Source organism: Maniola hyperantus, chromosome 10 (genome assembly GCF_902806685.2).
Source record: "Maniola hyperantus chromosome 10, iAphHyp1.2, whole genome shotgun sequence".
Taxonomy (NCBI): Eukaryota; Metazoa; Arthropoda; class Insecta; order Lepidoptera; family Nymphalidae; genus Maniola; species Maniola hyperantus.
In genome coordinates, this window is record NC_048545.1 from 5578193 (window position 1) to 5595752 (window position 17560).

General features: G+C 35.6%; 1 protein-coding gene across 2 annotated transcripts in view; it reads right to left on the reverse strand.

The window, feature by feature from the left end:
* Nucleotides 1–16800, reverse strand: part of LOC117985706 (homeotic protein antennapedia-like) — a 292055-nt gene extending 275255 nt beyond the window's left edge. For both annotated transcript variants that reach the window (XM_034972469.2, XM_069501602.1), the window contains exon 1: nucleotides 16303–16800. The gene's annotated coding sequence lies outside the window, so the exon portion shown is untranslated. The remainder of the gene's footprint in view (nucleotides 1–16302) is intronic.
* Between the last annotated feature and the right edge of the window lie 760 nt (nucleotides 16801–17560).

Consider the following 17560-nt stretch of genomic DNA (forward strand, 5'->3'; position numbering starts at 1 on the left):
GATGAGCAATCTTGTGAAATAAATTTTCAAATCCATACCTACTTTATAAATTTCAGCTCGGCTATAGGCTAGCGTTCATGAGTCAGTCAATGAGTGAATCCGGATTTTTTAAATATAAGTATTTAGATAAAGGCAATGTGAAGAGATTCTGTGATTTAAATGAGCTACTTAATGAGTTAGTATCATTGAATAAAGTATAATATTATGGTTCGAGTTTGTTATATGCTTTGGATGAATCAGAACGTTTATAGCTATGAATAGTTGTTAGGTAAGCTGTTGTCTAGAATACATTCCTTGTCTTAATCTATCGCCTTGTTTCATAAATGTTATCATAATATAATATCTAATAGAATCGTATCTAAAGATTGTAAAAAATGAATCATTTGAACAAACCTCTGTAACAAATTTTACAAAAACTAGCTTGGACCCATGACAAAATTATAAAAATTATACGGTCATGACTGTATCAAAATCTTTACTCAGCTAAAATTACATTTAAACTCCGAAGTCCGAACACAAGTTTTTAATAGAGACTAAATACATATACCGACTACATAGGTAAAACGAGATATTTTGTCAATTTTAAAACATGTTTCTATTATCATTAAAAGGTTTGAGTTAGAGCTCTTAGTGTATAGTAATATAACCAACGCAAAAGTAGGCTAAGAATTTATGCAGCTGACTACAACAAATTTTTGCATAATGCTCTATGATACTCGCAAATTAGTGGCACAGATACTATACACAGTTAGCATAAACTTAAAAAACACATTAATAGCTAATAGTAAAACAGGTTATAGGTGTATCAATTAAAATTTCTTTTATACTGAAGAAAATCATCATCATCAACCCATCTGAGCACGGGTCTCCTCTTAGAATGGGACCGATGAACCTAAGAAAATAATGCCAAATAAAAGTTTGATAGTAAATTTATTAATAAATACCAAAATATAGTTAAATAGTAGTAAGTATATAGAGTCGTAAAATTTTCATATCTTACAAAAACATCAGAATTTAAAAAAGTAGGTAATAAGTAATAAACTTCCCCAAAAACAAATGTATTTTATATAAACGTACGTATAAGATCATTATTTATTAGCCTTACAAAAGAAAATAATGTAAAATAAAAATTTCTTGATAAACTTAATTCATATGTAAATGTATAAGAGTCGTAGAATTTTCACAGGATACAAAAATATCAGAGGAAATTACTAAAAAAGAACCTACCTAAACATAAACGGTTTTTTAGTTATTGCTACAAGATCATAAAAGTAATTACAAATTCATGTTAACGTTTAGTATGCTCATAGCATCATACGACTTTTTGTTTTCTTCCATTCAGAAACAATTAAACGACGAAACGGTAGAATTCACACGATTTTTAAAGTTCCCAAGAGTAACAAAGGGCGTAAGTGAATTGAGGAATCACTATGGCTCACGTAAGTCGTTTGGAGGTTACTAGGCTTGCTCAAGACCGGTTTGTCACATGGCCCCGGCCACGTGCGGCCTCCAGAATATATATGTAACCATATGTTTGTTCGACTGGATCAGTTAGGATTTTAACGGCACGGTCCGCTGCGAGCGTTTGAACTTTAAAATTAATATTTTCCTTTACCTAATCTTTCCGTTGTTATACAAATTATTTTTGACTTTCCTCTGCCTAATCTGTATATTATGTTATAACAATATGTTTATTATTTATATTATATTACTTTATAATGATATTATGATCATCGATGGTCGAAATAGAATATTTAGGTAAGTATAGGTAGGTAACATACAAATACATAATATTTCATTTCATTTATTCATTCATTCATTTACCCTTTTGGTTATTAATAACCTACCTACTAAGTGAGAAAGAGGTATTGATTGAGGGTTATTATAGCTCATTATTTTGTTTATTTAGATGTCATTTTGTAATTTTGCCATAACTACGCAAACAATTTCCATTATTTATTGTATTTTGTCGGATAATTATTTTTATAGTATCTTTTATGAACCTATAAATTAGATTAAGTCTTCATATTGTTTATTCTTTATGCAATTGATAGTATGTAATTGATAGTATACATTATGATGTGTTCGTTTAATTTATTAAATAAATAAATCGATATGTTTTTTTAAAGCTAATAGTGAATAATATTATAATAAAATAAAATATATGAACAGACTTGACTATTTTACTTTATGTAGTCTCTATCTAGAATACTTAATTGTTGGATTATTGTTGCTAATAGATAAATGAGTTACCATCGATTTCAGCTACACAAATATCTATGTATAACGTTATAATGACAAAGATATATATAAAGCTATAAATATCTACTTACCTACTTGCAATAACCTTATATGGGTCATCGCACCGGAACGCTTACTAAGTGAGCAATATATCAAAAAGTAAAAAATATATGCATGGAAGAATCAAAATTACCAAACAATACGATGCACAACAGTATATCAAGATTTAAATTCAAACCGTCCCGTCTAATTAAGCGAATCAAGCGTCGAGAGTATATTTTGATCAAACTCGGAAACAGAAGTTCAAAAACAGGGAGGCACGCACGAGGGAGGGCCTCTTGCAAAGTTATCGCATTATTCAAGTGAACGCGACTCTTGAGTAATTTTGAAATATTACAATTTTCGAGCCGCAGCCGCAGCGCTTCGACGGACCCAAGTTTCCTATGTATAAATAAGTAGAGCCTAACGAAAATTGTCTTAAAGCTCTATAATAGTACCTATGCTACTAAGACTGTATTAAAAGAACTGGTGGTAAGTGGAGACTACCGACAGGAGTGAAAACTTAAAGATATGAAATAGAGTGGTTTTTTTGTTTTTTTTTTTTTAAATAGAGATAGCGAGCAAACGAGCAGGTGGTTTTCAAGTTAATATCAAAAATTTAAATTTCACAATTTTATAATTTGTAAATAAAAACACTACCTAGTTTAGTTTTTACATCAATTGGCACTTATAGCATATCGCGGTGATGCGTTCTTGAACTTTTTACCGATCCCAAAACCGCCCAACTTTTTCACTTCGAAAAGTAGACCAACGCTAATTTCTGAGCATTTATGTAGGTACTTAAGTACATTTTGATAGAGGTAGAAAGGGGTTCAGTAACTATATCATCCTAATATCCTATATACTTATTTTAATTTTGGTCAAAAATTGGCGTTTATCTTTGGCACGACTGACGACAATGAAGCGACGAAATGAATGTTGATAAAAACTGAAGATAAAAAAGAAAAACATCGCATTTATCATTTTTTAGCAGACATCGGTAGCAATTAAAAATAATAAAACAATAGATGTTTTAGTTTAAAACAATGCCAACTCAAAACATGTGTATGGATACGAAGTAACAGTAACGAATTTCTGAAACGGGACCATTGCATCTCACAGCGGAGCGACAAAAAATGGCACATTGTTTCCTATTGTAATGTTAAACAGTGAAAAGATGCAAATGCGGGGTGTAACAGAGCCGTTATGTTTACAAATTTCTTTTAAAGGTCCGTTAAGTCGTAAAAAAGTAAAGCTCGTATAAATGGGAAACAATAGAAACGTCCGAGGGTAAGCGAAATGTATTGCACAATTGACAACGAAGATTTAGAACCCAGTTTTAAACAATTCACCTGCTTTAAACAGGTAACCGATTATTATGGTAATACTATGAACAATGAATTTACATGCGATAATATTTTGAAGAATTGTGGCCAAAGACTTGCATTATAACACCTTGCGGTAATTTATGGCTCTATTTGTGAGGTTCATTACAAAAGTTCGTTTCCGTGTTCTTTATCTAAAAACACTATCATTCGACACGATTTACTGCTTTTAAGGATTCTAAAAAAAAAAATTTTTTGCAAATTCTTTTCTAGATAGCTATTATGACATAGATGTTGGCTAAGAAAGGATTTTTGAAAATTCAACCGGGGTAAAATAGGGGGTTGAAATTTGTGTAGTCCACGCGGATAAAGTCGCGGGGATAAGCTAGTTAAGGAATATTTTTGATATTAGTAATAGAATAGGCACTGCCTTTTCAACTCTATAGCCGCTTTGACATGGAACTTGTAGGTACATGCGTGGGTACAACAATAGCCCAACGGTTAACCTTCAACCATTCGACTATTGTTTATGCTACGTCAGTGCTTGGTTAGATTAGACTTGTGCATAAATTTCACGCTATTATGATACGCCCTCATAAATCGTCTATAAACTTCTTACGAACAGTATTTCATTTTTGTAGATCAATAATGTAATATTGAAAAAGTAGGTTAGGTTAGGTTAGGTTAGGTCGTCACTCGAGTGAAATTTTTGAAAATCTTTTATAAGTGAATAGAATAGTATACCCACCTAGCAGAGAAATAGTAAGATAGGTAGTAGAGAAATAGTAAGAGTAGAATACCCAGCTCAGTTTCTTCTCATACCATGCGCGCTTGCAACCCTTTGTAGCTTTAGTTTTAAGTTTACGTAAGTAATAATAATCAACATTACTTCAAATACCTTACATTTACACGTAGAAATCGATAAGGTGTAGGTATGGCTTCAATAGAACTCCAAAATTTTAAGTTTCTTGACCCATCTATAGCAGCAGCAGCTAGATCTGTGGGTTATCGCCTCATTGTTACCTCAGTTTATCCTTTTATAATATGTAATGTAATAGATTATCTATAAATGATCCATTATAATATTATCGGCATATCATCAAGTGTTATACTACAATATAATTGAATAATTAACACTATTTGTACGCGAAACGAGTTATTGAACAGATGCGGTGGATTTTATGACGGCTAATAGAGTTTATGGCTTTTTTATTGACACTAATGTTCTCTTGACTCCGCCGTTTACGATCGGCTCATTCATTACCGAACTGGGGTCAAAACATCTTTAAATCATACACGAAAATATTGTGGACTCATTGATGTTAGTGTGACGATGCTGAATACTAGTGTTTATGAATATTAAAACTCATTGATCGCTTTATGGTTATCGTAATTTACTATTTATTTGCATACTAACGTGTTCTTAACGGTGGTTTATTAATCTTTAAATCTTTGATGTATACAATAATTAACCAGGTTTAAAGTTAGCTTTACTCAAGCATAGATTACCTATTGCACCTAATCAGGTAGGTATATTGTGACAATATCATGGTCTATACTGCAGGAAATTCTCTTTAATATCATAACGATTTCTGAATAAAATTAGACAAACTTATCTCCCGGTTAAGTGATTATAATTATGAAGTAGGTTTCCTTGACGTTAAGGTAACAGATCTAAGACAGACAGACACAATTTCATAATATTAGTGGATATAGATATGGATTTCATCCCATTCTCCACTTTTTTATTTAAAACAATATTGTTATGGATGAGCTCTTTTCCGTTTCGTTATAAAAAATGTGCCCTAGGCTAAAACATAGAAATTTGGCGATCGCTCCGCTCGCGCTCTTGTTTGGCTTTAAATTCTACATTTCTTGTTGCCAATTAGAATAGCTGATTATATCCCATCAAGTCGGGCAAAAAACGTTTTTTTCAGAGAGTATTCGGTTACTAATTTGGCTCTGATAAAAACCCCTCGAAATCAACTCCTGGCTACATACAGCCTTGAATGTAGGTATGCAGTACGCGGCAGAAAATAATGTATTTACTTACATCGACCTTTAGAATGAGATTTCGGCTTTGTAGAGCGTTGTCTCTGTCACTCATACCTATGACAGATACAATGATCTACAAAACCACTTTCTCTTGCTAAAGGTCCATGTACATTATTTTCTAAGGTAAATGATTTGAAATGTATCTAAACAATGTTAGTCGTCCATGCCCACAAGCCAAACCCACTATAACTACCTACGTAAGTTACTCATATCTTATCTTACAAAGTAGGTCAAAGTTGAAACTATTAATAAATAATTAGAAAAAACTAGTTTAATACATTTAAACCGAGTCAATGATGTTGTAACAAGTAAGGCACCATGAGAATACAAACGACGCTTGCACCCACACCGTACAATTTATTGCCTATACGATAATTATGCGGATTTAAAGCTGAAGTGCTGTGCTTTACAGTCCGGTTCACGGTTCCTCACCGTTCCTAACGATAAGCCAATTTGCGTTTTGTTGCCGGACCGGTGGGAAGTGTTCCCTGTGTCGTACGGCTATACACTGTTCCGATATTTCATTATACATACGCACCAACTTATCAGACACGACTAAATTGGATACAGATTCGGACTCATTATGTAGATAGTTGATATCGTTGGACCCCCCCATTTTATTGTTCTACAATCATTATTCGATTTAAAGCTGAAGTGCGGTGCTTTACAGTCCGGTTCACGGTTCCTCACCGTTCCTAGCGATAAGCCAATATGCGTTTTGTTGCCGGACCGGTCGCGGTGGGAAGTGTTCCCTGTGTCGTACGGCATAACTCATTAGGTAGGTTGTTGAGACGGTTCGAGCCCGTCCTATAATAAATTATGCCGATTCAGTCTCATAAATAAAAAAATATACACATTACAGTCATTATTATTACATTTAACGTGTAAAAACCATGTAGGTAATGTCTGTTTTATTAAAAAGGGTATACCTAAGTATAGTATTTTAAATCTCAGTTCATATTCAAACAGTTTCGATAACGATACGTTAACGATAACTATCCGATAAATTTTATACAAATATAAGTAGGTAGGTACCTTTTGGATGAAAAGGAGTCAAAATTACCGGTGATTATGTGATACGGCCAATTTTTTAAATTGTTTTAAGTGGTCAATCTGTACTGAAAGATCGTCGTATAAGTCTAAGCTCCACGTCTACTTTTCCTATGAGAGAGGAGGTAAGTAGGTATCTGCAGGAGTGGGAATATATTGGAAACAATGTAAGCAGACGACTTGTAAGCTGGTCTGTAGATGGCTTTGAAACGAGTATTTGCTTATTCCGCCTGCCCAGGGCGATCGGTTGTCACGTTTGAAGCTTGCAATTTGTCTCATGCGACGTGCATCAAGTGTAGATATGATCACGTGTGTGGTTAGTCCATGCATTTTTCAAACAGATGTTAGTTTTTTGTAAGTACCCTGGGAGGTAAGCCTTTCACCTGGTCGTAATGGTTGACGCTTTGGCCACAGACTAAAAGGACAGACTCGATGCGGGCCGCAATATAGGTATGAAGGAATATATTCATAGAAGCCTTACCACCTGGACATTTACAAAATGCAACGCAGAGATTATGATACTATATCAACATCAACCGTTCAATAACGAAGAAATAGACATCCATTAGGTACATATTATAGCAGGTTTTCGGTGATCCACTAGGATATAGGTACTTCTTTTAAAATATCTATGCTACTAAAATTAGGAACTCAGTCAGACACAGGTCTTACTGTATCTATAGTATCCGGCCGAAAGTAATGTACATCGACTTTTAGAAGGAGATAGCAAATTTGTAGAGCACAGTCTCTGTCGTTGAGACCGACAAACCGACAAAAATTTGGTCAGGAGGACATTATACCTACCTATTACTGATGTCGGCGCACCATAATACTCAGATTGGTTCACTAAAACACACACGTAGGTATGTTTCCGTGGGCTCTGTGCCTTTTTACTTTAGTCAGTGTCTTCGAATCCTTTTTTTGCTTAAATTAAAAATTCGATGGCGTATGATCGACCGCACGTGAACGGAATATGAAGACGCGCAATTTAACAGTACAGAGTCGCTTTATTTATAGAGCTACCTGTTTTGCGTGTTATTTATTGGCTTCTTATCATTCCTTTGGAAACATATGTTCGTATCAATTTCATAATAATAAAATAATAATGGGTTCTAAGTCAGTCGTTATAAATAGTATGGTAGTAGGTAAAAAGTTGATTTTACCCGTCAGCAATGCTTCAAGAATATATAAGTAAAGTGCACTAGTGTACATACATTGTAAAGGGACTCTACATTGTCATTCTACTCCTCCATTTTTCCGTTACTTTAGGCCAGTAAATAAAGCCATTTTTTTGGTCCGATCCAATTTTTTTTAGGTTAATGGTCACCTATAAAATGACAAAATGCTAACAGATCCAGGTGGAGCTTCGATCGCAATCTTGAAGCAAAGTTTTTAGCCGATATCTCGTAAACTATCCACTTTAGGGCAAAAAGTTAGCTCCACTTTTTAGTTAAATAAAATGAATGCCAAAAATATAGCGTCGCACTAAAAAAGTCAAACAAGAACCAGCTACTGAAGTCGAATTTTATTGAATCAGCATTAAATTACGAAAAAAAACAATAATACATATACCATTTTTAATTCGCCGCCTCGAAAAGGCTTTAACATGCGGTAAATAAACATGAATTTTAATCAAATTCGATATAGGCAGATGTTGGCCGCACTTAAACGGCATTACGAGTGACCGCCACGATTGCCACTTTGGAGCTGCATAAAAACCGTATAAAAACTAAAGAATTGTTGGAATCACTCATTAACTTATTAAGATGATAATTTATTGCCTCGCAAACAATTTCAAGTTCGCTAGGGGCTTTGTATCTACGTTACTTTTTATCTGTTGCTTCCCCTATTTCCAGTTTTTATCGTTTTCGAAAACAAAATTCGATTATTTATTATTGTACCTATCGATAGTACACTTTGTGACATTAAAATAATGCGAAACTGGTTTTATAATAATGTGTTTGTATTGTAAAATTACATTGGTAGGTATGGTAGGCGTTCCGAACCAGTGGTAGATGCAATTGACGATTCAAAAGTTGTACTTGTAAAAGTTTAATTGAGTAAAAATATTTTTACTTATTTAATTGTTTACAATCAAGGCGCAGGCGAGGGTTTTAAATAGCGCCAAGAGTAAGTAGGTAGGTTATAAAAAGTTCAATAAAAGTTTTACCTAATATTTACTTACACCATGGTAGATGGTATTATAGAATACTTCTATGAAAGATAGCGACCTCAGCCGTAGGAGGTATTGTTAGGCGGTCATATTAGTCACAAACCTAAAAATTACCGCACTTGTGTGATAGGTGTATTATTACCGCATGGTACCTACCTACTGTGGATGGTCGGCTGTGCAGTAGGTATAGTCTATTTTGTAGTTTGGCAGCTAATAGTTAAAATAAACCACTGTTTTTAAATAAAATCTACTTTTGGCGTTATCATTTTTGATAATTTATAATGTGGTGCAAGTATTTTAAAATTAAACCAATGAAAGATTTTAGAAATGCAAACAACGTGCAGCGGAAATGTCAATGAAAAGCACTAGGGCAATAAACATGGTAATCAGGGTAGCTTAAGTACCAATAAATAAAGAATTTAACTTGATAATATAACGGTTCATTCATTAGTTTGCATTTTTTATATTTTGATGAAGACAAGCAGGTTTTATATTTAACTAGCTTATGCCCGAAATTTCGTCGGCGTGGACTACACAAATTTCAAACCCCTATTTCACCTCCTTAGGGGTTGAATTTTCAAAAATCCTTTCTTAGCGGATGCCTATGTCATAATAGCTATCTGCATGCCAAATTTTTTAGCTCTCAAAAATGACTTTATGCAGAATGACTGCGTTTTTGAAATGGACGGCAGATATAGGTACCTACTTACCTACTCTTCCAACAGCTGTAACCTCAAAAGTGAGATAAGTTGCTACTCGCTAGGCCAAATAAGAATAAGGCCGTGTCCCCATTAGGCGAACAGAGAGCGGCTGACTCTGAGCGGCTTTCGGTCGCTAACTCAATATCGAGTTGGTGGCGATCTGGCTAAGAAGGGAATGTAAAGAGTTTGTTTAATATAGTCGTTACATCGTTCGCTGCAAATCAGCCACTCACTGAATGACTTAGCAAGCGAAACACCGCCGCAAACTACGTAAGTACATTACGCGCTGTATGGATATTGCACACTCCATTTAAAAATTATAGGGAAACAAACTAGAACGAAACAGTTAGCCGCTCACTGTTCGCCTAATGGGGACACGGCCTAACTCCGAAACATGTAGAAATCATAATAAAGCAAGGAGCTGCATCGCTGAATAATAAACGAAGATTGAGATCTAACAGAGGGTGATGTGAAATAAGACAAATATGGAGGTGCGCACGCACAGAATTACAAACAGTGCGCGGCGCGCAACAACGGTAGGTATAGGTACTTAGGTATAGGTACTGAACTACTTTTTTAATCCCTTGCCTCGACTGTGAACCGTGTAAAACCCGTTAAACTACGTGGAGTTTAAGTGACCCTCTAAAACAACTTAGGTACGTTATACCTTTTACGTTTAGTATAGGTAAAAGTGTAAATTAAAATTACTGCTGATCTGTGTAATACCTATGTGTCACTATCTGTAAGCTGACTCGTGACCAAATCAATGAGGTCAAACTTGACACAATAAGTAAATAGGTAGGTATCAGTTCAAGTTTCCCATATTATTACGAGTCGACTAGTCACTATATACTTACAGTGTAAGTAATATAAACGATTATAGATCTCTGACTGAGATCCCTTCTCAGGCTGAAAAGAGCTTAAGTATATTCCTCAAACGACTGAACAAAATTTTTATCAAACATGGCTAACGTCAACTTGATAATTACCTAACATCATGCTCTTGAATAGGAAAACCACGTTCAAGTCAGTCCATCGGTTTGAATGTGAGGGTGCCACTGATCGGCAGAGACAGGTAGACAAAAGGGTCAAACTTATAACACCCCTCTTTTTGCATCGAGGGCTAAAAATGAAATGAATGAATGAAATGAAATGTTCATGGGCGGCGGTAATCACTTAACATCAGGTGACCCGCCTGCTCGTTTGCTCGCTATATCTATTAAAAAAAGTAGAAAAAAAAACTAAGTACTTAGGTACCTACTTAAAACAAGGGCGCGTACAAAATACTGAACTGCGCGCACAACAGTATTTTAAACTACTTTTTAAATCTCTAATTTCTTTCTATACCAACTTGGTTCGCAAATCATTTGAAAAATCCAGCTTTAGTCACGTGGGGGCTTAATTAATGACCCAGTAAATTGGCATTTTTTACTATAGGTACGTACCTACAGTATACATATCTAGCATAACGGCGCGCACGCACATATTTTCAAACAACAGCAATACACGTCGTAAACTACTTTTTTGAATCTCTACCAAGCCTTGGTTAGCGAACCATGAAAACCCCTGTCTAAACCACGTGGGTTAAAATGACCCCTTACATTGTTAAAATGTAGATAAGTATAGTAATAACGTTATTTTATGAGGATGTGCAATACTTGATTTTAAATTAACTGACAATTAAAATCACCTAATTCATCAACTTTTGAATTACTTAGTTCTTTATTCTTCATCCTTTGTGAGTAAATCCCATAATTAGTATACCTAATAGTAATCAGAAATTAGACACCAAAAATGAAATGAAATAGATAGGTAAGTAGGTACATAGACTATAATATATATATTGTAGGTAAATATTTTCACAAGGATATGGTTCTATAAAATGTACTTTAAAAAAATCATAATATATTATCATCACAAATTCTTCCCTCCATTTTATTACCTCGTGGTCGGTGGTCTTAAACACCCCACCTCAAAGAAGAAGGTTAAGGAAGTAGTCGAGGTATGATAGGCTAGGCAAAAACTGGCCATAACGTGTTTTGTTTCACGTCTGCTACATTTATAAAAATGTGTCTACATTTTAACTTGTAGTGCACGATCAATTATGATTTTGCTGCTACTAATACATTGACACTTTCTAGCTGATATTGACATGACACAGGGTGTAACCAGAACGTTGGCAAAAACGAAGATAGGAGATAGGTAGTACCTACTGATGATTATACTGAAACCTATGATACCACAAAAAAAACGCGGAAAAAAATATAAAAAATCCTGTGATTTTGTAAAAGTTTACGATATATTGCAAATAAAACATCTAACTGACGCTAGAGGTCAACGAACGTTGCCTAAGTAGGCAACTCGGAGTCCGCATCGTAGGCGAGGCATTCACCCGAGTTTTGCACGCAATACACTGCTAGTTTGAAAAATACTGAATCGCTAAAACTACAAAATGAGGCAATTGGTTATTGGTATTTGATTGTGTTTAGGTAGTATCACAATAACGCTAAGATTTTACTAGCGTCCTGGCTACATCCTGTATATTTGGTGAGCTGCTGTGATACTATATCTACATAGCCTACACACCCTACTACTATAGTGTGATTTTTAACTAGTTTAAACTAAGTCATCTGACATCCCCGTAGCTAGAATACAGCAAGATGCGTACGCGTGTATTAAGCCTAATAAAAATGATGTTCTGTCTGATTTCAATTTTTTTTACACGATTCAATGCTACTTCGTTGGCAAATGGCACTAAATTAGATTGAAACTGTTGAGATGTTGACATCTGGTGACATAACTGGCAAGTAGATGTATCAGGAATCTTGTTGGTGATGGTAATATTTTTATGTAGAACTTACCTTGCGTTAGTAAATTGTAATACTATTACCATGAAATTTTGTCGCAACGATTGTATACGTAGACTATAGTCGATCGTGCGTATTAAGCCTAATAAAAATTATGTGTCTAAATTTCGAGTTATTTTACACGATTCATTGCTACTTTGCTAGCACTCAATTAGGTAGATTGACACTTTTGAGATGTTGACAGCTGGTGAAATAACTGGTAAGTAGCTGCCGGTGACGGTAATATTTTTATATAGAACTTATTTAATTTGCGTTAGTAAATTGTACTAGAATAGGTATGGGTCGCAACGATTGTATAGGTAGACTGCTAGAATCTGCTTTCCTAACCGGTGCGGTAGAGTCGACGTATCATAGTGTCACATGCTGTCCTGTATGAAACAAATTTTTCATTTCATTTCATTTCGTCTATGGTCGATCGCGTGTATTGAGCCTAGTAAAAATTATGTGTCAACATTTCGAGTTGTTTTACACGATTCATTGCTACTTTGTTGGCACTAAATTAGATTGACACTCTCGAGAAGTTGGCACAAAGCTGCTCATAATTTTTCATACGATGTGTGGGAAGTACTAACAAAGTGGTGATGATGAATTTTTAGGGTTCCGTACCTCAAAAGGAAAAAAGGAACCCTTATTGGATCACTTCGTTGTCTGTCTGTCTGTCGTGTCTGTCCTAGAATCATGAAATTTGGCAGGTAGGCAGGTCTTATAGCACACGTAAGGGGAAAAATCTGAAAAACGCGAACACAAAAAAAATTAATGTCATGTAATCATGTGTTCATGAACAATAATTGGTATTTTCAACTTTCAAAGTACCTAAGTAAGATCACTAAATCAAGAGGGATATCATATGAAAGGGCTTTACCTGTACATTCTAAAAGAGATTTTTATTTATTTTTATGCATAATATTTTTTCGTTTATCGTGCAAAATGTCGAAAAAATACGAGTGTAGTACGGAACCCTCGGTGTGCGAGTCTGACTCGTAAGTACTTGACGGGTTTTTATCTTTCAATCTTTTGTAATAACTTTTCTTATCAAAACTGACACTCTAACGTGTTAAGACATAATGGCTAGTTCACATAATTCTAGTAGCATTATGGTGCAGTGATCTGTAGGGTGATTGTCTAAAACCTGCATCAATCATTATTACAATCTCAATTGTTCTGATTGGCTGAATTTGTGCGATTCTTGTTGCAACAAAGCATTGTAGCCAATCGTGAGCGGGTGTTAACCAATCAGAGATGATTGCGATCGTGACATTGTAGCTGTCATTCTCCCGCAATCGCGCAGCTGATCTGATGACGATTAGCTCGATTAGCGACATATTCTAATACTGGATGGTAAGGAAGGCACCTACTTAGTAGGTTCAAAGTGAAACACAGTTCTGTCCCCCGATTGTGTAAGAAAAACGTACCGTGTATTCGTTATTAACGTAGGTACTTAGTAGCAAATTCTGCCCCTTGATTGGCTGCGAAAAAATGTGAACAGCGAATCAACCAATCAAAGGGCAGACTTTGCTTTCGATTACGATAACGATGAATATGTTTTTCTAACACAATCGGGGGGCTGATTCTCGTGCAGCAAGCCCATAATTCGAAAAACATAGACGTTGCTTGGGGACCCAACTCCCAAGGTGCTGGAATGATGACTGTATAGCGCAGCTATAGGATAGGTGGGGAATCTTTCAACGCCAAACAGACACCTTAAACGATATACAGAATGTAACCAGATCGCTAGCAAAAACTTAGCGTTATTGTTATACTACCTAAACACAATCCAATACCAATAACCATTTGCCTCTTTTTGTAGTTTTAGTGATTTAGTATTTTTCAAACCCGCAATGTACAGCGTGCAAAACTCTGGTCGATGCCCCGCCTACGACGCGGAATTGACTCCGAGTGGCCTACTTACGCAACGTGCGCTGACCTTTAGCGTCAGGCAGATGTTTTATTTGCAATGTAGGTACCTATCGTAGACTTTTACAAAATTATAGGCTTTTTTTATAATTTTTCGCGTTTTTTGTGGTATCCTACCTATCATATCAGTACCTAATCATCATTCAGTAGGTACTATCACCTGTCTTCGTTTTTGCCAGCGTTCTGGTTACATCCTGTATTATATATTCACTCTCAAATAGTCAATGAAAAAATTGGTAATATATGGAAAAAATTGCGATAATTTTTAAGTAGATAATATTGTATCCAAGTGTTGTAAATTTTTTTGACTTTTAGGTAAGGTAGATGTGTGTACCTAACCATGTGGCACAAAACCATTTATAAAAGAAGTAGGTATTTCATTCACCAAAAGCAATTAGGTAGGTACATTGTATGACTATGATCCTATTATATTAACAAATTGTAATGATCCCCATTTTTGTATGAAATGTAATGTAATGAGAGTTTCTATAAACAATTTATATTGTTTATAGAAACACTATTATTATTATTATGTATTAAGAAGTAGACGCACTTTTTAAACCTTCGTGGTTTTTTGCTGTGTCTAAATTGGATTTGATAAACATTCTCTATGTTGGTAATTAAAAAAAAAAAAAAAGAAACTTGTAAAGTGGTATCTAAGGGGCAATGTTAGTTATCAACATTCTTAAGGGGCATCATGTTTATCAAAAAGTTAACTAAAAAAATATAGCTAAATAGCTATCAACTACAAAATGTAGGAAGAGTTAGGTCACAGTTACCTACAATAATGGGTAAGGATACCTATTATAAACCCTTAAATTGGGATGAAAGTAAGTATTCGTAAAATAAATCTTGTCATGCTAATTTGAGCTTCATCTTAATAGCACAGGGTCTATTTTCTTTTCCAAATTTTTATATGGTTTTTTGTGATTAATAAGATAAGTAGGTAAGTATAACAGCTACATAACTTTGAGCTAGTAACTATCTTTGGTAATTCTAATTAGGTAGATAGGTACCTACTGAAAACCATGCTAAGTTAAATGATAAGTAGCACTGTCTATTTGTACGAAAACACATTATTCTTATTGTCGAATAGCACACGGGTAATTAAATGATAAGGGCAGTAATAATTATAGTAAGGTAATAAAACCCATCATTAGTATCGTTAACTTAATACTTATAGGAAAGGATTACCTATTGTATTTTAAGCCTTATGATGTTAGCAACAGAATTTATTTTGCTTCTAACTTTAGGGAGAGTTTTGGATGGGGTAAGTGGAGCCAAATTTGTCTAAGAAGGTAACTAAATTAGTTCGTTGAATGGCTATATAAACTAATATAATATGATGTTTGAAATATATTTTATTACATTTTGTGTAAAGTACCTATACTTATTCAAAAACAATTACGTACCTAATAAGAAATGTAGAGTTTAGTATGCCTAGGCAATGATGTTAGATAAACGGAATCGACATGCAGAATCCAGTTCAGCCTGATAAAGAAAATAATTACCTGCTTAGATGTCTGTAAATACTGATTCTGAAATTATGAAATTAACATAGTAAACTCTAGTTACCTAAAAAGTAGTAAGATCCCTACCTAGGCATTAAGTTAGAAATTGGTAATCAAAATAAATTCACATTTTATTATAATTTCCTTCTTGAGGTCGTATTCAAGTAAGATGTACCTACCTACTTAAACATTTTAAATCAAATAAAACTTTTGAACTCTATTTGTATGTTATAAACGCTCCCGCAGTTAGTGTAGGGCTATTTATTGCTCGCGGTCGACAGTTAATAGCCAATAAAAATCATTGTTAAACGTCAACGCACATCGAAGAGAGGCAACGAAAAAGTTTGTTTGGTAAACAAAACTTGTATCTGACCCTCTGGGCCCGGGCGGGTAAAGTTGTGAGCTATAAATCGGCTATAAACTCACCTTAAGCGGAGCGGCCGCCGTTCGCCGTCGGCAAACGGGGTCGCGGCATCCCGCTCGGTAAAAACTTCTTCACAAAACTCACAGTTGTACCGAATACAAGAGTTCTCTCGGTTTCACTCCGTCGAGTCACGTGTCAGCGTTTTAGACAGGGCATGAGCGCAATACGTAATGTGGGACTCGGGCGCACGTGGGTAAGCGGCGAGCGGTTAGCGGCTCGCGGCCGTCAGGTGCGGAGCGAGCACGTCGTCTTGTTTATGGCGCGGTGTGTTACGCAACGCGTAGTCGCCAAGGCGCGCGTCAGTTGAGTGTGCCGACCGATGCTTTACGAGCGACGCGCACCCCCCGCCGGGCGACGCCGCACGCCGCGGCGCCGCACTAAATCTGCGACCAACAGAAAAGGACCAAACCACCCTCCGTTAATCCGACACCATTGATGTCCGAGAGACAACGTTAATCGGAGCGATTAATTGAACGGTCCGTTCGCAGCGCGCAATAGAATTGTATCAGCCGTGGTCGCCACTCACCGTAGCACGGTCCGAGCAAGTGCGGCGTCGTAAAGTTTCTTCGTGTATCGTTCGATGCACCAGACGTTAATAGCGCTGTGCTCGACGCGAAGGTGGCTCTACTTCAAAAACAAATTATTTGCATGATTATTGAACGAGATGTTAATATTACAGAAACACAAACGAAATCTAGTACAATAGTTCGTGCCCACGCACGCGCTGCACCCAATCATTTTTCTCTCACATTGCCCGTGCTTTTGCCAGCGCATACGTTGCACATAAATGCAAACTAATTAGGTACCTTAGTGAGTTATCTTTAAAATATAGAGAGATAAGAATAGGAGTTTATATCAATATCCAACAAATTGTAGTGTGCTGCGCTTACGCAGATACTTAGATATGCGTTCAAATAGATCTTTAAGAAATTAAATTACACTATGAAAATGAGTTTATCCATACTAAAATTATGAATGTAAAAGTGTGTCTGCCTGTCTGTCTGTTACCTTTTCACAGCCCATCCGTTAAACCGATTTTGACAAAAGTTGGTACTTACAGTGATGGCTTGCATCCCGGAGATGGACATAGATTATAATCCAGAAAATCAAATAGGATTTTTAAAAACCTGAATCCATGTGGACAAAGTCAGCTAAAGTCAGCTAAAGCAAAGTTAAAAGCTATTGGTTAAAACTAGCTTATGCTCGCGACTTCGTCCGCGTAGACTACATAAATTTCAAACCCCTATTTCACCCCCTTAG